The sequence below is a fragment of the Anastrepha ludens genome, chromosome Y (assembly GCF_028408465.1).
Source record: "Anastrepha ludens isolate Willacy chromosome Y, idAnaLude1.1, whole genome shotgun sequence".
In the NCBI taxonomy this organism is placed as follows: domain Eukaryota; kingdom Metazoa; phylum Arthropoda; class Insecta; order Diptera; family Tephritidae; genus Anastrepha; species Anastrepha ludens.
The window spans coordinates 2,533,935-2,554,931 of record NC_071504.1 but is presented as its reverse complement, the minus strand read 5'-3'; the positions used below and the strand labels follow the sequence as shown (position 1 = coordinate 2,554,931).

Below are 20,997 nucleotides of genomic sequence, written 5' to 3'. Positions count from 1 at the left end.
ACTACACTACCTAATATTTGCTTAGACCAAGCGTCCTACGAATGTTTGTGTGTATGCTAGTACGTCTATGTAATATACGCGTTACGACGCTCATAATAGCAACCGCATTTTTATATTCGTAAATATTTTCATTTTTAAATATTTACCGCAATTGCAGGCGGTGTTGCAATATACCACAATCAAAATGACGGTGCTCGTATTGTAACTCCACTGTCTGCTCAGCTCTCTAAAGTGGGAGACATATGTGCATGCGAAACCAGATTGAGCAATGGAAAAACAGTTTTAATTGTGGCAATTTATATTTCACCGAATCAATCAATAAATAGCATCACGGAATTCATTCACGAAAATTTAATAAAGTATACACCAGAAGTATCGCGGATACTTAGAAAAGATTACGATAAAGTTCCAATGATTTTAAGTGGCGATTTTAACGTAAATTTTGCATTTGACACAGCGGTTCCTTTAATTGACTTTCTCAATACAACATTCAATTTAAAAATGTGCAACCATCGCACTGAATCGACAATACGATCAAAAACAACAATTGACGCGGTATTTCAAAGATATGTTGACAACATCGAAACCAAAGCATTTGTATCATATTTTAGCTATCATAAGCCACTCGTATCATTTGTTGAAATTAAAAACATTGAGGATGAATAATAATAAAATGAAGAAATTAAAATATGAACTTTAGAGCAATATTATAATGAACCTATAATTATCCCGCTCCTAATGCTGCTTTCGTCTCATTCTCTCAGTTTGTTTTACGGAAAGTTTCACTTCTATCGCGTCTAACCGTTAGATTGCTATTTTTTTTTAGTTCATTTCTCTATTGCGATCTGCTTTTCAAACATTAAACAATATTTTTAATTAAAACTAAAATATTTTATTAGTCATGTATGGATGGCACCCAGTGGTGCAACCATTTCTAAAATACATTTGCTAAAATATATTTGCTTATTAGGATAATAAGTCCATTGTTGACTCCCTTTCAGTCAAAGATGAGATTTCGAGTTGTTTCTGTCATTAAAGTTTTTATGTGTGATTGAAGTCTTTTGTTGTGTGATGCAAGCATTTTTTATTTCTTCATCTATATATATAAAAATGAAATGATGTTCGTTTGTACGCATTTTTTTGGGCCGATACGAGGCCAATTTTATTCGTTCTTTTTTCATATTATAGGGATCCACTAGGGGAAGGTTTTTAGCAAAAAAAATTTCTTTTAAATATTTTCTTCATATAAAAAAAAGAAAAAATCAAAATATTGTACAAAACAAAACTTGCTCGATTCTTAGATTAAAGTAAGTTTCGAATCGGCATTCATTTTATGTGTACAACTTTTTTTGAATTTTTCATTATTGTATACAGAAATTTCAAATGATTTGAATGAAAATTTTTTTTTCTTTTTTATTTCTTCCATAAAATATTACACCTGTCGTTAGACAATAAGTAATTTGATTTACAAAAAGATGGAATGAGAGTAATATTGAAGGGCCAATGCCCCCAAGCTCATATAGAAGAAATATACATATATTATTATTTAAAAACAAGTGGTTAACAAGCAATGACATGTACGATTAGTTGATAATTGATTACAAGGATTTTGCAAGATCTGTTGGTGTTTGACGGTTAAGCCGACTTTGGGTAGATTTTTCTTTATTTGGTAGTCTTCTCATCATAGGATTTGTATGCGTTAATAGTCTATTTATGCTTTCTTTGACCAATTCTATATGGAAATGAATGCGTTTGCAAACGATGTTTTCGGCTATGAACAAATGTTGGAATCGAATGAAAAAGGAAAGAAACGCGAAATGATAAAAAAAATTCTTGGAAAATTTAAAATGAATGGTGCTTCATTGGAAAAATTCAAAGGTAATAAGAACATACACAAGATAAAGTTAGAATTCGAATTTTTAGATTTATTTTGTTTATTTCTCATTTTTTCAGAAGTACACCACACAACAACTCATTCCAACTCTGATTTTGAAATCCTGTTGGAATTGGTGATCGATAATTTTGTCACTATAATGGTCAATGGAAATTTGCGTGTATCAGACCCTGCATATTATTTACCATATCAACTTTTTATGGAACATATGGACCAAATGAACACAAAAAAATAATTTAGTTTTGTTTTGATTTTTTGCAACATTTTGGTTTTCAGTTAATACAATAAAAACAATACTGTTTTTTCGTGAATTGTTTAGAATTTTTTTAGAAAAAAAGTAAATTTTTTGGTTTTGAGGAAATTTGTTTATTGTTGCTATTTGTGAAAGCGTAGATATTTGTAAGTATTTGACTATAATCCTAAAAGTTAATGGAATACCACTATGACACATAGAAAACATTTTTTCAAAGGGGTGTTTTTCGAAAATTATAAAAAAAATTGTTTTCAAAAATTTTGAAGAAATAAAGTAAAATAAAAAAATTTCGAAAGCATGAAATTTTTTCAAAACCAAATTTTCCTCAAAAAGATAAAAGAAATTTCTTCGAAGAGGTGTTTTTCTAAAATTACAAAAAAAAAAATTTCAAAAATTTTAAACAAAATAAAATAAAACTTTTTCAAGGGTATGAAATTTTTTCAAAACAAAATTTTCTGAAAACCAAACAAAATTAAAAAAAAAAAAATGGTGTTTTCAAAGCATTTCATATTCCACTATTAATAGAGAATACATTTTTTCGAAGGGGGTGTTTTTCAAAGCGGAAAAAAATCTTTTTTAACAAATCAATTTAAACTTTTACAAAAGTATGAAATTTTTTCAAGAACAAAATTTTCTCAAAAACGTTAAATTAAAAAAAAAAATAGTTTTTTCAAAATATTTAATTTTCAGCAATTAACTGAGAAGAAATTTGTTAGAGCGAAGTGTTTTTCAAAACTTCAAAAAACACTTTTTAACCAAAAAAAATAAACCTTTTTTCAAAAACAACAGGAATGATAACATTGCCTAACAATTTCTGCACTTTTGCACAGTCTAAAGAGGCATTGATACAGAGTGTATTTCCAAACATAGTTCAACATTACAGAAACCATGATTGACTCAGCGAAAGAGCAATTTTAGCTGGGAAAAATAAGGACGTCAATGATATAAATGCAGCTATTTTGAATCAAATACCTGGTGACATAGTTGCATATCAAGTCAGTGGCCACTATTACTGATCAAGATGATGTCGTAAATTATCCAACTGAATTCTTAAACTCACTCGATTTGCCAAGCCTACCACCTCATAATTTACGATATTGGAGCACCGATTATTATGCTGCGCAATAGTAATGTGCCCCGACTTTGCAACGGTACCAGACTCGCTGTGAAGAAGCTAATGGGTAACGTTATCGAAGCAACAATTTTAAAAGGGAAGTACAAAGGAGAAGACATTTTGATGCCCTGAATTCCACTGATTCCGGCGGATTTACCATTCGATTTCAAACGTTTGCAGTTCCCTATTCGCCTTGCCTTCGCTATGAGAATTAATAAGGCGCAAGGACAGTCTCTACAAATGTGCGGTATTAATTTAGAATACCCAATTTTTTCTCATGGACAATTGTATGTAGCTTGCTCACGAGTTGGCAAACCATCGTCATTATTCACGCGAAAGATGAAAAAACCAAAAACGTTGTCTACCAAAAAGTCTTACAATAAAGTTCGAATGAAATTGTATCAAAGAATTTGCTTTGTTTCGTATTAATTTTATTCTCTTTCAGCAAATCATTGAATTTATCGTCTAGCGAAGCGGGCGAGGGTACTCTAGTCTATTATAAGAAATTTGAGATCACGATGTATTTGGGCATTTGTGATGTAATATGATGCCTTTGTAATCATTCTTAGAGTTTTTGACTGGACACTTTGGAGTATTTCGATGTTAGAGTTAGCTGCAGTTCCCCAGAGTGGTATGTCATAGGTCCATATTAGTTTTAAGGTAACTGAGTAGAGTAAGAAGCATTTGAAAGAAACATGAGAATTTCGATTGAGAAACCGGTATAGTTTTCGGAGTTTAATTCCAAGTGCTTTGCATTTTCCATGTTTTGTAACATTATTTTGGAGAATGATTACATTATTGAGTTTAACGTTGGAGAAAGTGTTTTGTTTGAGTGGAAAGATAACTCGAACAGATCTTATCTCGTTAGCTTTTATTTTCTCTTTCTTTTAGCCTTTGCGTTATTTGATCAAGTCCTTTCTGGAGTTTGAGGGAAAGCGAGTAGAGCGGGAGTCTATAGCGAGTAGGGCAGTGTCATCTGGACGAGTTCCGACGATAGTTTCCTTTGTGTTTGGTAGATCTGGTGTGTAAAGTAAGTAAAGTATTGGGCGCATTATACTGCCTTGGGGTACCCAAGCTAAGCGTTCATAGTATTCAGACTGTTCTTCGTGTGGTCTTTGCGGTAAGACTTAATAAAAGTGTAATAATTTGTGGGTAAAATGCCTTTTAGTCTGCATGGTAATCCGTCATGTCAAACGCGGTCAAATGCTTGGGATATGTCGAGAAATATGGCTGTGTAATACTTTTCCTGCTCAAAAGCTTGATGAATACTATTTACGAGTCTGTGTACCTGTTCGATGGTACCATGAGTCTTTCTGAAGCCAAATTGATGATTTGGGACTAATTTTCGGTTTTGAATTATGGGAATCATTCTTTTAAGAAAAAGGGATCCTATAAGTAACCAAATAAGACGCTAAGATTTCACTTTTTCGGTGATTTGTCCGAATTTAGGGATCATTTTTATTTATGCTGCTTTCCATTGGGGAGGAACAAAACCAGTTAGTACAATAACATTACATATATACGTGAGAAAATAGATTCCTTTATGGGGCAGTTGGTTGAGTAGTTCTCCAGTGATTAGATCATGTCCGGGAGCTGTCTTTGTTTTCAGCCTTTTAACTGCTGCTTTTACCTCGTTTTGAAATATGTTTTTGCATTGGCGGGTCCACCTGGTGGATGAGTTCGAGGGTGTCTTTGACTATTTGGACAGTGCTTAACGGAAGTTCGACTTCATGTGGTATAAAGTCTCGGGATTAGCGACGAGAATATATATATATATAAATAATTAGCGCGTACACCCTTTTTTGGGTGTTTAGCCGAGCTCCTCCTCCTATTTGTAGTGCGCGTCTTGATGTTGTTACACAAATGGAGGGACCTACAGTTTCCAGCCGACTCCGAACGGCAGATATTTTATGAGAGGCTTTTTCATGGCAGAAATACACTCGGAGGTTTGCCGTTGCCCGCCGAGGGGCGGCCGCTATTAGAAAAATGTTTTTTCTTAACTTTTGGTGTTTCACCGAGATTCGACCCAACGTTCTCTCTGTGAATTCCGAATGGTAATCACGGACCAATCCATTCGGCTACGGCGGCCGCCGCGACGAGAATAGTGATGAGCTTTTCCAAGATCCAATTTAGTCCACTTATTATTTCCCATTTTGATGGCTGACTGTGTTAGGACTGGTATTTTGAATTTTTTTGCTGCTTTCGAAAGAGAGTATTCAGAGGATGAGGATGCATCTCGTTTACTGAAGTAATTTTGAAGTTGAATGCTAAGTTCTTTTTCAAGGAATTTTTTTAGTTATTGTGCAACCGAGTTCAGAGTTTTTTATCTTCGGGGTGTTTGCTTTGTTGCCGTCTTTTTCTCGCCTGGCGTTTTTTAGCTTTAGATATCTAGGCGTGTTGTTGATTGGTTGTAGGCGGTGTTGAGTTCCAAGTTGCTTGCTGAAGGCAATTATTGAAATGTCCAACTGGAATTGTAATGTTGTTATTTGTCTTGAGTGGAAGCTTCAGGTTAATTGTTGAGGCAATTAAAGTTCTGAAATACAGCCAATCAGTTTTATTACTGCGAAGAGTACAGGGCATGAGATAGTCAGTTTATGAAATTTATGTTGAAAAAAACCTTCTATGAGAGATAAGCTTGAAAGCAAAATAACCCGATACAAAATGGCTCACTCTGCGTATACTTATTAGCATAAATTTTTTCAAGTTTTAGAACTTTATTTGATAAGATGTTTTTTCGCAACGAACGCGCACGAAGAAAAAACTATCATGAGTACTGCTATACCGGTACTGTCAGGGGCTTGTACCTGTGTGCTAAATGCATCTCCACTAACAACCACTCTTCCCGCAAAACTCCAAAGAAGGTATTACCTCTTGGGGCTGATTCACTCGCTGGCTCCTCACATTATAAGATGTAGAGATGTATGTGTGTATACAGAAATAAATACGCAATTGCATGTAAAACAAAGCTACTTAACCCTTACCCTAATTGTTTACCTTGCTTAATTTCCCAAATCTAGAAAATCTGCACTCAAAATAAAAGCAAACAAATAAGCAACGACTTAAACCTAAAGTGAGGCGGCTGGCGCTTAAATAAATCCCATGGGGAAAATTTATAAATCCAAGCAACTTGACTATTGAGCAGCAGCAAACTGCTTCTGTGCATATGTGAGCAAATATGACCTACACAAATGAGTGAAAAGCAGTCGGTATCTACATATTTGCTCATTTCATTCATTGTGCAATATATTATACTATATATTGTTGTTTTTGTTCATCAAGTTAAACTATGAAATCTATCCGTAGGACATCCAATGGCAGTGGCAGAGGGCGACCAACACAGATTTAATAGCAGCAACAACAACGTAATACTTAAAACAAGCAATCAAGGCAAGGTGAACGAAAGACTTGGTCAACAAAAGCAACATCGTCAACAAAAAACAATAACAATCACTCTGTACAGGTAAACAATGAATGGTGCGCAGCTGAATTGTACCGTTGACAACGATAAGTTTGTGGCCAACAAGTTTGTTAAAAGTTTAGCAAAAGTTTGCAATGGAATTACTTATACGGCCGTTAGACTTCTCATCCCAGCAAAGCAATCGGTCAATGTTGGCTCATACGCAGGGACAGGTATAGTGAGTATACGAGTATTGGCGCAGTTAAAGCGTTTACTTTATGGCTTTGCAACATGAAACCATCGTCAAGCGAACGGTAAACTGTTGAAGACGAACTTTGCACATTAAAATTAAGTATCGTAGGCGGGCGCATTTGCTTGCACACACACACACACACATATAATTACTGTAATATATTTGTATAAGTATATGGAGGCTGGAACAGGTACAGCGTAAAGCGAGAAAGAAAAAGCGGAAAATTGTCAATTAAATAAATCTAAAAACAGCAGGCGATAGAGAGCCAGTAATGAGCCAAGCGACAGTAAAAGTTATATGGGAACAAATTTCATATGCACGTGAAACTATAGGTTTTGTTTAGCAATGCTGCACATTAAGATTTTCATTTTCTCAACCATTTAATTTCTTTCAAGATCTTTAAAATTTTAAAATACTAAAAAATTTCAAAGAAAGAAACAAATTCAAAAAAATATTTTAAATGCTTGTACTCACTCTATGAGGTTACTCTAAATATCACACTAAAGAGGATATCCAGCTAGAAAAAAAAATTTTATATAATTTTTGCCCGAACAAGTATAGTACAATAATGTCCTTTGAAAAACGCATACTTAACACATTGTGGTCGGGCGTTTTGTGCCAGTGCATTACGGCTGGAGCGGGTAATTTATTGAAAAATGTGCGCGAATTTTATTGTTATTAAAAATTAGTATAAATTTAAAAAGGCTCTAATTTCTTTTTTTAACTTTTATTTTCTTATCTTAGAATGTATTCTCTATCGTTATTATAATAAATAAAGCTACTTTCTGTATACTGTGAAGATGCGGTCGTTTACTCGAAAAAAAGAAAATTTTAACCAACAAATAATTAATAACCCGTATATCTTTATTTCCCTTATTCTACCACCCATCTATAAAAACGTATAACTACGTAACCCGCGCTCTACCCACAGTTTGCGAAAAACGTATTTTTACGTGTCCCGCACACAATGTGTTAAGTATGCAAGTTAAGAAGTTCCTCCGAGCGAGCACTAATAAATTAAAGTTTGGAGCCAACCTAAGACTCCTTAAATCAAAGAGGAAAATTTTTATTATTTGTTATTATTATTATTATTTTTTATATATTATTATTATAATTACTTTAATTTTATTATTTATTATTATTATTTTTTATTATAATTATTTTAATTTTAATTTTTATTATTATTTTTTTTATCATAATATAATTATAGGTTGTCAAAAAAGTCTATTTTTATTGAATTTTCAATTGTTCATAAAATTGGTTATAATAATGCGATTTAAGTCAAATATGCGCCGTTTTGTTCGATGACGAGTTCCCAACGAGATGCCAACTTCATAATGCCCCTCTTATAGAAGCTCGCTTCCGTATTGTCAAAAAACTCGGAGAGCCAATTTTCACAGGACTCTCTTGTGGACAACTTCCGACTACCAAGCTCGTTCGCCGTAGACAGAGAGATCCGGACTATACGGTGGATGCAAAAGAACCTCCCATCCGAGCTCCCGGAGCTTCTGGCCCATCACCAAAGATGTGTGTGGCCTGGCGTTGTCCTGATGGAAGACAATTCGGCCTCTGTTGATCAAAGATGGCCTCTTCTGCATGAGTACTGCATTCAAGCGGTCCAGTTGTTGGCAGTGCAGGTCCGAATTGAGCGTTTGGCCATAGGGGAGCAGCTCATAGTGGATGATTCCCTGCCAATTCCACCAAACATACAGAATAACCTTCCTGGCCGTCAATCCAGGCTTGGCCACCGTCTGGGCAGCTTCACCGCTTTTCGAACACGACCGTTTGCGCATCACGTTGTCGTAAGTGACCCACTTTTCATCGCCAGTCACCATCCGCTTCAAAAATGGGTCGATTTTGTTGCGATTCAGAAGCGATTCGCATGCATCCATACGGGCAAAAATGTTTTTTTGCGTCAAGTCGTGTGGCATCCATACATCGAGCTTCTTTTTGAATCCAAGCTTCTTCAAATGGTTTATAACGGTTTGATGACTCATGCCCAGCTCTTGGCCGATGCTACGGCTGCTACTATTCCGGTCTCTTTCGACCAATTCAGCGATTTTATCGCAATTTTCGACGACAGGCCTTCCGGACCGTGGCGCATCTTCGATCACCTCTGCACCAGAACGAAAACGTTGAAACCATCGTTGCGCGGTGGAAATGGAAACTGTATCGGGTCCATAAACTGCTAAAATTTTATTGACAGCATGAGATGCATTTTTGCCTTTATCGTAGTAGTACTGTAAAATATTTTAAGCTTTGTATAAGATTCATACAAATCGCTATATTTCCATACAACTTTCAGAATTTTTAAAAGAATTAAAAAAAAAAATTGAGTATGCAGTTTTGTTGTCCATTAAATTTTAGTCTAATAAAGTCCAAGTTTAATGTGACTCAAAACTCTAATTGATTTTGGATAATATTTTGCCTGACTTTGTCAAAAAATTTTCGTGGATTACTCATACGGTGTGAGTAATTCTGATAGTTCTGTGGCAGTCAATAACCAAGTAAATGCAGGAAATATGGTGAAGCTTTATTCAGATGTATACATATATATTATGTATATATAATTGGGGCTTCTACCATTTTTGGGTAATAGGTTGAGCTCCTCATCTCATTTGCTATGTGCGTCTTGATGTTGTTCCACAAATGGAGGGATCTACAGTTTTAAGCCGACTCCGAACTGCAAATATTTTTTATGAGACAGAAATACACTCGGAGGTTTGCCATTGCCTGCCAAGGGGCGATCGCTATTAGAAAAAAATTTTAATTTTGGTGTTTCACGGGGTTTCGAACCTACGTTTTCCGAATGGTAGTCACGCACCAACTCATTCGACTACGCATTATTTACACATGTAAAAGAATTCAAGTCTCAATCGCTATCAAGAGTTCAAATGGCAGTGTATAAAGCGCTTGCAAGACCCATACTAACATGCCGCAGCGAGGTATGGGTACTTAAAATAACAGACATCTACCAAATACTGAGGTTTGAAAGAAAAATACTGCCAACAATATATGCTCCCTTCCGCCGGAACATATCAGGTAAGATACCGTCACAAGCTTGAGGCATTAATACATAATGGAAACGTAATACGCTTTATAAAATGTGAATGCATCAGATAGTTGGGTTACATATACAGAATTGCCAAATGGAGAGCCGTTAGTATAGCTCATATAGACAAGTCTTTGGAAGGAGAAGTCTAAGGAAACCAAATAAACGCTGGGTTTAGGATCTCCGAAAAATGGGGATCACAAACTGGAGAGGCGTAATTGCCATCACTTATTCCATATATTTGGCATTTCTGTGGATTCATTTTACATTATTTGTTTACTATTTCTTGTGCATGCTGTTTTTAACAAAGTTCATTCATTTGTTTGGATACGAACTCATTTTATGTAAATGAAAAGACAGTCGTTAGAGTGATCTCAATAAAGTTGGTTATCCTGATCTGTCAGTGGTGACATAATAGAGGATCAATTGGAGTAGAGAACCGAAGTTGTGGAACTAATGGTCTACACGAGACTAGTATTATTGATGATGATGATGATTGATATGGACTAACTGCGCAATGCCGTCAAAAAAAAAATATATAAAACAACATAACTAAACTTTCAATGCGGGGCATTGCCACTCCTGCACTCCTGTGCCCTTCCTGCCCGCACCTTCGGCAGACATCCTTCTTGGCCCTGCATTCCGCCACCCTATGTTCAAAGCCCATGCAGCGGAAACAGCCGGGCATCAACTGGTCCGGCCGTACCCGGAAGGAAAACCACTTGACGTAGCAACGACCTGCCTCCAAGCGGGCGGACATTAGCATGTCCGTGCCCTCAAGGACAACATTCGTCACCCCATCAGGACTGACCTTCCAAAAACGGCTGACCATCCTGACGTCCTTCTCCGGACAACCTGGGCTGAACTCCTTCAGGTTCAAATGGAAAAGCTCCCCCATGAACTCATCAGGGGAGATCTCCGTGTGGACCCCCTAGACCACAACCCTAGGTCCCAGCTTCTGTCTTACGCTCACATCGAGCGCCACCTCAGAAAACTTGGCATTCTTCGCCAAGTTATCCCTCTTTAGGCATATTCTTCCACTCCTTGGCGCCGCGTCGAATAATTTCCACCGCAGGGAGATGACCATTGCGAAGGCGAAATTCACGTAAGAAATTCAAATATGGATTACGATGGAGCACTCCGTTGGGACTGGGACGTTGGCATTTTCCAACTTTCGTTTTGTAAAGTGTTGTTTTCGACACGCAATTCGCTTTACTCGCTGATCGGGTCGATGCTTTTTTTCAATCTCAATCATTGGGTATTTTATGTGAAATCAATACGAGTATTTCGCGACTGGCCGCCTTAATTTATATTTAATAGAATTTACAACTATACTAATTATTTTTTTTTGGCAAGAATGAAATACATTTTTTTTAAAAAGAATGAAATTAAAGATTTCAACTTGAATTTGTAATGATTGAAAAAATCAAAATTACATCTCTGCGGTTACTACGTGATTGAAAAGATTCTATGTAGCTCAAGGCACATTAAACAGGTAGCAGCAGTAGTGCAATGAATTTTATTTTTGCTTTTTGCCCCTAGAATCTCTAAATCTATAAACAAAGATTGACCCTTCACGCGAATTGGATAAAACGTAAGCAACATTTGACAATTTAGAGACCAAATGAATAGAAACAAACTAAAATCATAACCCTATTGCTGCTACCCACGATGGAGAGAATAACGTGGTGGTGCATATCGTTGTGCGTCCATTTTCGTAACTTGATTTAGCTTTTTTTTTGGTCTCTAGCCCATATGAATACTCCTCACCATGAGTCAACTACTACATAAGAGTAGCTTGGCTCACACACAGCTACTGCGGCATTGACTCAAAGGTCAGTAAAGACCCTAAAGCCCCCAGGAAGACCTCTCACCACCCCATTGGTGGAGCATGGTTCCTGGAGCAAAGCAATGCCGCAGCCCCCCTCCAACATCCCCGCCCCCAATGTTCAATGCCCATGCAGCGGAAACAGCCGGGCGTCAACTGGTCCGGCCGTACCCGGAAGGAAAACCACTTGACGTAGCAACGACCTGCCTCCAAGAGGGCGGACATTAGCATGTCCGTGCCCTCAAGGACAACATTCGTCACCCCATCAGGACTGACCTTCCAAAGACGGCTGACCATCCTGACGTCCTTCTCCGGACAACCTGGGCTGAACTCCTTCAGGTTCAAATGGAAAAGCTCCCCCATGAACTCATCAGGGGAGATCTCGCAAATGCAAATGAATAAGTGTTCCCTTACTCTAAGAGATGAGCGGTGAATTTAAAACTAAATGAATATGTAATATAATAAGAAATATAATTTCTTTACATCTTCGATCAAATATTTCCAAGATTGGTTGTGAGCATAACAATATTTTTAATTAATTTAATTTAATATATGGAAAATAACAATAAATTATTATTTTACAATAAAAAAAAGGAACACTAGCTGTCAGGGCTTACGGCTCAAATATGAAAATATCACTTGTAATTTATTTGCACACAAATTAATTTACATTTTTACATTCCGCCCCCATCCTCGTAATCCGCAGCATCAGTTGGCTGTATTTTTCGCGATTTTTCCCGACATATCATTGTTAGCATCTAAATCGTTGTAGTTGTGGTTGCTTTTATGAGTATTTGTACTCGTATTGCTTTTCGTCGTTTTACTTATTTTTTGAACAATATTTTTATTCCAAATGATTTTGACAACTTTCAGGTCAAATCAATTTTTGATCTTTTTGAAGTAAATTATGGAGTGGTTCTAATATTTTGGCACTATTCGGTATATATTCATGATAAAATTTAATTTTCCCTAAAAATTGTCTTATATTCTTTTGATTTTTTTGTACTGGAAAATTTTTGATTGAAATTAAATTGTCCCTTATTGGTCGTACTGTGTTATTTTGTATTATATGGCCTAGATATTTGACTGAATTTGAAAAGATTTTCTTCTGCCAAAATCTTTGATTTACCTTGTAGCCCTTTCCCCAATGCTATACGTTTCAAGGTAAGCAAAAAATGACTAGCTTGGCAGACTTTTGCAAATATCTTTGCACTGTTGTCTAAACTTGGAAGGCCAAGGATTCTTCTTCTTTCTGAATCAAAAAACGTTTGTGACATCATGCCAAAACCACTAGCCCTTAGACACTCATTCCATTTAGTGGCGCCTTGAGTTGCTTGTAAAGAAACAACAGCTTCTGGGTCCACTTTAGCTTTCCCCATAGTGCCAACTATTTTCAATAGATATAGTGCTTCCAGGAATCTTTTTCCCTAGTTTTAGATGGAATTCTTCAACGAGCAATAGAAAAGCTCGCATGGGGATTGATGGGGAAGCAATTGCTCTTCTTCTCAGGTGAGCCCTTTATCCGCTTTTATTATACCCACAAAAAGAACGAATTAAATTCATTACATATTTTCTTGCTTCTTCACCATCATATTGTTTTTTAACAATATAAGACTTTTTCACCTTAACAATTAATCTTTGCCCCTTTACAACTTTTATCTTTTCTTCATACTTCCATAAAACTTTCTTTCCAATTATTGTTGGTTTGTCCATCGGTTCAAAGGTATATTTAATTAATCCCATAAGGCTATGATGATTTGGGAAGCCCTTCTCAACTAAGAATTCACAATAACTGGAATAAGCTTGCGAACTTGGAACACTTCTTTCATTTATAGGATCCCAAGTTTGTCTTCCTTTTGTCAATATATCCGAGTTGGTATACATTGCCATTTCTATTACATTGCAAGCCAGATCTTTAATTGCTATAAAATTTTCTACCAAAAATGTATAAGCCATTCGGTGTAATTCCCCTGGATGCCAATTAGAACTTACTATTCCAAATGGAAAGGATCCATTATTTTCCCAAACTGGGTTATCAATTTTATATCCATCAATTTCAATTGTTTTGTTTTCTGTTTTCAGATTAAAATTATAAGACCTTAAAACTGTTTCTGCTATTTTTGGTGCAGGAGTTCCATAAGCCATTGGTGGAGCTTCCGTCTTACGCTCACATCGAGCGCCACCTCAGAAAACTTGGCATTCTTCGCCAAGTTATCCCTCTTTAGGCATATTCTTCCACTCCTTGGCGCCGCGTCGAATAATTTCCACCGCAGGGAGATGACCATTGCGAAGGCGAAATTCACGTAAGAAATTCAAATATGGATTATGATGGAGCACTCCGTTGGGACTGGGACGTTGGCGTTTTCCAGCTTTCGTTTTGTAAAGTGTTGTTTTCGACACACAATTCGCTTTACTCGCTGAGCGGGTCGATGCTTTTTTTCAATCTCAATCACTGGGTATTTTATGTGAAATCAATACAAGTATTTCGCGACTGACCGCCTTAATTTATATTTAATAGAATTTACAACTATACTAATTATTTTTTTTTGGCAAGAATGAAATTATTTTTTTTTAAAAAGAATGAAATTAAAGATTTCAACTTGAATTTGTAATGATTGAAAAAATCAAAATTACATCTCTACGGTTACTACGTGATTGAAAAAATTCTATGTAGCTCAAGGCACATTAAACAGGTAGCAGCAGTAGTGCAATGAATTTTATTTTTGCTTTTTGCCCCTAGAATCTCTAAATCTATAAACAAAGATTGACCCTTCACGCGAATTGGATAAAACGTAAGCAACATTTGACAATTTAGAGACCAAATGAATAGAAACAAATTAAAATCATAACCCTATTGCTGCTACCCACGATGGAGAGAATAACGGGGTGGTGCATATCGTTGTGCGTCCATTTTCGTAACTTGATTTAGCTTCTTTTTTTTTTGTCTCTAGCCCATATGAATACTCCTCACCATGAGTCAACTACTACATAAGAGTAGCTTGGCTCACACACAGCTACTGCGGCATTGACTCAAAGGTCAGTAAAGACCCTAAAGCCCCCAGGAAGACCTCTCACCACCCCATTGGTGGAGCATGGTTCCTGGAGCAAAGCAATGCCGCAGCCCCCCTCCAACATCCCCGCCCCCAATGTTCAATGCCCATGCAGCGGAAACAGCCGGGCGTCAACTGGTCCGGCCGTACCCGGAAGGAAAACCACTTGACGTAGCAACGACCTGCCTCCAAGAGGGCGGACATTAGCATGTCCGTGCCCTCAAGGACAACATTCGTCACCCCATCAGGACTGACCTTCCAAAGACGGCTGACCATCCTGACGTCCTTCTCCGGACAACCCGGGCTGAACTCCTTCAGGTTCAAATGGAAAAGCTCCCCCATGAACTCATCAGGGGAGATCTCGCAAATGCAAATGAATAAGTGTTCCCTTACTCTAAGAGATGAGCGGTGAATTTAAAACTAAATGAATATGTAATATAATAAGAAATATAATTTCTTTACATCTTCGATCAAATATTTCCAAGATTGGTTGTGAGCATAACAATATTTTTAATTAATTTAATTTAATATATGGAAAATAACAATAAATTATTATTTTACAATAAAAAAAAGGAACACTAGCTGTCAGGGCTTACGGCTCAAATATGAAAATATCACTTGTAATTTATTTGCACACAAATTAATTTACATGTTTACATTCCGCCCCCATCCTCGTAATCCGCAGCATCAGTTGGCTGTATTTTTCGCGATTTTCGTGATGTCACCTCGTCTTCTTCCGAGCTGTACGCGCTCAATTCATCCGACATATCATTGTTAGCATCTAAATCGTTGTAGTTGTGGTTGCTTTTATGAGTATTTGTACTCGTATTGCTTTTCGTCGTTTTACTTATTTTTTGAACAATATTTTTATTCCAAATGATTTTGACAACTTTCAGGTCAAATCAATTTTTGATCTTTTTGAAGTAAATTATGGAGTGGTTCTAATATTTTGGCACTATTCGGTATATATTCATGATAAAATTTAATTTTCCCTAAAAATTGTCTTATATTCTTTTGATTTTTTTGTACTGGAAAATTTTTGATTGAAATTAAATTGTCCCTTATTGGTCGTACTGTGTTATTTTGTATTATATGGCCTAGATATTTGACTGAATTTGAAAAGATTTTCTTTTGCCAAAATCTTTGATTTACCTTGTAGCCCTTTCCCCAATGCTATACGTTTCAAGGTAAGCAAAAAATGACTAGCTTGGCAGACTTTTGCAAATATCTTTGCACTGTTGTCTAAACTTGGAAGGCCAAGGATTCTTCTTCTTTCTGAATCAAAAAACGTTTGTGACATCATGCCAAAACCACTAGCCCTTAGACACTCATTCCATTTAGTGGCGCCTTGAGTTGCTTGTAAAGAAACAACAGCTTCTGGGTCCACTTTAGCTTTCCCCATAGTGCCAACTATTTTCAATAGATATAGTGCTTCCAGGAATCTTTTTCCCTAGTTTTAGATGGAATTCTTCAACGATCAATAGAAAAGCTCGCATGGGGATTGATGGGGAAGCAATTGCTCTTCTTCTCAGGTGAGCCCTTTATCCGCTTTTATTATACCCACAAAAAGAACGAATTAAATTCATTACATATTTTCTTGCTTCTTCACCATCATATTGTTTTTTAACAATATATGACTTTTTCTCCTTAACAATTAATCTTTGCCCCTTTTCAACTTTTATCTTTTCTTCATACTTCCATAAAACTTTCTTTCCAATTATTGTTGGTTTGTCCATCGGTTCAAAGGTATATTTAATTAATCCCATAAGGCTATGATGATTTGGGAAGCCCTTCTCAACTAAGAATTCACAATAATTGGAATAAGCTTGCGAACTTGGAACACTTCTTTCATTTATAGGATCCCAAGTTTGTCTTCCTTTTGTCAATATATCCGAGTTGGTATACATTGCCATTTCTATTACATTGCAAGCCAGATCTTTAATTGCTATAAAATTTTCTACCAAAAATGTATAAGCCATTCGGTGTAATTCCCCTGGATGCCAATTAGAACTTACTATTCCAAATGGAAAGGATCCATTATTTTCCCAAACTGGGTTATCAATTTTATATCCATCAATTTCAATTGTTTTGTTTTCTGTTTTCAGATTAAAATTATAAGACCTTAAAACGGTTGGGGTACAATTTTCCCAAAATCACTTTCCCAAAAAAATTTTTTCCCAAATTTTTTTTTCCCAAAAAATAATTTTCCCAATGCCATTTTTCCCAAACTAAAAATTTCCCAATAAATTTTCCCATAAAATATTTTTTCCAAAATATTTTTTTCCAAAAAAATAATTTTCCCAATGCCATTTTTCCCAAACTAAAAATTTCCCAATAAATTTTCCCATAAAATATTTTTCCCAAAATATCGTTCGTCTGTAAAATATCGCATATACATTTGCAATGAATGGGCGAGTACATTTTTTATTATTTGAAACAAGATTTCAGTTTATTTATGAATTTGTATGTATACAATCACATGCGAATATAGTATCCTAGAGCTTTCAAGTATGTGACAATATCATTGTTATCAACATATTCGTGATATTTCGAAACAATGTTAAATATTCTCTGTTCATGTTTCAACCTCTTGGAATATTTATTTTTCTTAACTTGCTGTCCTGATTGCAATTGTCGCATCATTATTTCTGTGTCCGATTGCTCTTTCTGCAACTCGGAAAGAAAAATGTAGAAGCTGGGGTGATCTTTCCCTATAACAACTTGAAGCCTGTTGTGCCATCCTTCGGATATATTATTCGTTCTCGCAGTTTGTTGAATGACTGCATCATATTGACACCACAAATCTGGAGCATAGCGAGGATGCACCTGTTTACGTCGGCCTTTTGCAGGTTTTCCTCGGACGTACGTAGCGTCAAAGTATTTTGAAATTGGTCGCATTTCCTCCGGTATTTCATTTTTTAAGGTTTCGAATTCTCGGGCGATGTTTTGATGTGGGACGAAAGCAAGGGCACATATCATATGAGTGGCTACTTTGACCGATCGATCTTCAGGATCGCAATACATTTTCTGAAGTCCTTCACTTTGGATATGGCGGTACATGTTTTGACAGAGGTGGAAAAAACAGCAGCGTGCCTTGTCTTCGCCCATTACGATTTTTACAGCATTGATGATAGCCAACTCAAAATCTGTCATCACTTTAATCGGAAGAGAAATATCGATACCTAGACGTTCTGCCTCTTGCAAAACAACCGAGAATACTTTTTCGTATACTTTCTGCTCTTTGTTTTCTAATAATGCGTAGACAAAAGGTAAACCAATAGTTTGTGGTTTTCCTCTTGAATCCGGTTGTGTAACTGCTCCGAGAATTGCGAAAACTTGGAAAAATATACTTGGCGCAGTTTTAAATGTTCCGTCGGCAAACCACAATATGCTCCTGAATAATTGCCTTAAATTTTCAGGCGTCGCGAACACGAGTATTCTCCCAAATTCTGAGTCTTCGTCATTTTCATAGGAGTCGTAAATTAGAAATTTATCTCCATTCAATGAATTTTGATAAAAGCCAGGAATATCCTGCAATTCTCTCAGCGTTCGCAGGTTCGAGGGAAAATCTTTTAATCTTTCACGACTAAGACTTTTTCGGGAATTAATTCTGTTTGGCATTTCCGCTAATACCGCTAAAAGAGAGAGTTATCATATTTTGTAATTATGAATCGAATGCAATTTCGTTTTTTTGTTTTTACCTGGTGAAACGTTTCGCAATTCAGTTCGTAATATTTGAGCTGGAGGAGCTTCAAGATTTTCTGTAGCTTTACGTTTGATCCTATTCATGACTCTTAACGCTTCGACTTCTTCGGGGTTTGGTGCATGAAGGATGTGTTTCGATTCATCAAGTCCCTTCAGAACTCTGATATTGTGTGGTCCTCCGTATGTTGTCACTCTAGCATTACACTCAGGTTTTCTTCGGCAATTCCAATACGCAGTTTCTTCTATTCTACCTGAGTGTTTGTAGTACAAATATCCGTTAATGTGCAAAAGAAATGATTTTTTGCATTCAATTAATTCCGCCATAATTAGAAATTTTGACTTTAGGCAGCAAATTTTAGCTCATGAAATTTTGACACGAAAAGAATGACGTGAAAAAACTTGTTTATATGAGTGAAGTTGGATACATTCGCTACCTTGTCTTTTTATCCGAATTGAAAAATGTATATTGAAAAACTTTTTCGAATCTTTTTCGATTACTTAAGTATAAGATTTTTGATTATTATATACACTCATATTGTCGGAATCGTCGAAAAATGTCAAATAGTAGAATAATAAAAATTAATTTCAGTAGTATTTGTTCGGGAAAGCTATCTATTGGAAAAAAGTTATTTTGGGAAAACATGCATTCGGGAAAAAACAATAAAGCGGGAAAAAATATTTTTGGGAAAAAAAATATTGGGAAAATTATTTTTTGGGGAAAAAAAATTTGGGAAAAAATTTTGTTGGGAAAGTGATTTTGGGAAAAATGACCCCCCACGCCTTAAAACTGTTTCTGCTATTTTTGGTGCAGGAGTTCCATAAGCCATTGGTGGAGCTTCCGTCTTACGCTCACATCGAGCGCCACCTCAGAAAACTTGGCATTCTTCGCCAAGTTATCCCTCTTTAGGCATATTCTTCCACTCCTTGGCGCCGCGTCGAATAATTTCCACCGCAGGGAGATGACCATTGCGAAGGCGAAATTCACGTAAGAAATTCAAATATGGATTACGATGGAGCACTCCGTTGGGACTGGGACGTTGGCGTTTTCCAGCTTTCGTTTTGTAAAGTGTTGTTTTCGACACACAATTCGCTTTACTCGCTGAGCGGGTCGATGCTTTTTTTCAATCTCAATCATTGGGTATTTTATGTGAAATCAATACAAGTATTTCGCGACTGACCGCCTTAATTTATATTTAATAGAATTTACAACTATACTAATTATTTTTTTTTTGGCAAGAATGAAATTATTTTTTTTTAAAAAGAATGAAATTAAAGATTTCAACTTGAATTTGTAATGATTGAAAAAATCAAAATTACATCTCTACGGTTACTACGTGATTGAAAAAATTCTATGTAGCTCAAGGCACATTAAACAGGTAGCAGCAGTAGTGCAATGAATTTTATTTTTGGTTTTTGCCCCTAGAATCTCTAAATCTATAAACAAAGATTGACCCTTCACGCGAATTGGATAAAACGTAAGCAACATTTGACAATTTAGAGACCAAATGAAGAGAAACAAATTAAAATCATAACCCTATTGCTGCTACCCACGATGGAGAGAATAACGGGGTGGTGCATATCGTTGTGCGTCCATTTTCGTAACTTGATTTAGCTTTTTTTTTTTTGTCTCTAGCCCATATGAATACTCCTCACCATGAGTCAACTACTACATAAGAGTAGCTTGGCTCACACACAGCTACTGCGGCATTGACTCAAAGGTCAGTAAAGACCCTAAAGCCCCCAGGAAGACCTCTCACCACCCCATTGGTGGAGCATGGTTCCTGGAGCAAAGCAATGCCGCAGCCCCCCTCCAACATACGCGCCCCCAACTCACACATTACGGCATAAGCCTCCTGACGGTTTAGTTGGGACAATGCGGGGCATTGCCATAACCTGCACTCCTGTGCCCTTCCTGCCCGCACCTTCGGCAGACATCCTTCTTGGCCTGCATTCCGCCACCCTATGTTCAAAGCCCATGCAGCGGAAACAGCCGGGCGTCAACTAGTCCGGCCGTACCCGGAAGGAAAACCACTTGACGTAGCAACGACCTGCCTCCAAGAGGGCGGACATTAGCATGTCCGTGCCCTCAAGGACAACATTCGTCACCCCATCAGGACTGACCTTCCAAAGACGGCTGACCATCCTGACGTCCTTCTCCGGACAACCAGGGCTGAACTCCTTCAGGTTCAAATGGAAAAGCTCCCCCATGAACTCATCAGGGGAGATCTCGCAAATACGATTGATTTTTTAAAATGAATGAAATCTAATATTTCCACTTGAATTTGTAATGAATGCAAATGAATAAGTGTTCCCTTACTCTAAGAGATGAGCGGTGAATTTACAACTAAATGAATATGTAATATAATAAGAAATATAATTTCTTTACATCTTCGATCAAATATTTCCAAGATTTGTTGTGAGCATAACAATATTTTTAATTAATTTAATTTA

General features: G+C 36.6%; 1 pseudogene; it reads right to left on the bottom strand.

The window, feature by feature from the left end:
- Positions 1-18,968, bottom strand: part of LOC128870571 (kelch domain-containing protein 10 homolog) — a 47,272-nt pseudogene extending 28,304 nt beyond the window's left edge.
- Positions 18,969-20,997: the final 2,029 nt, after the last annotated feature.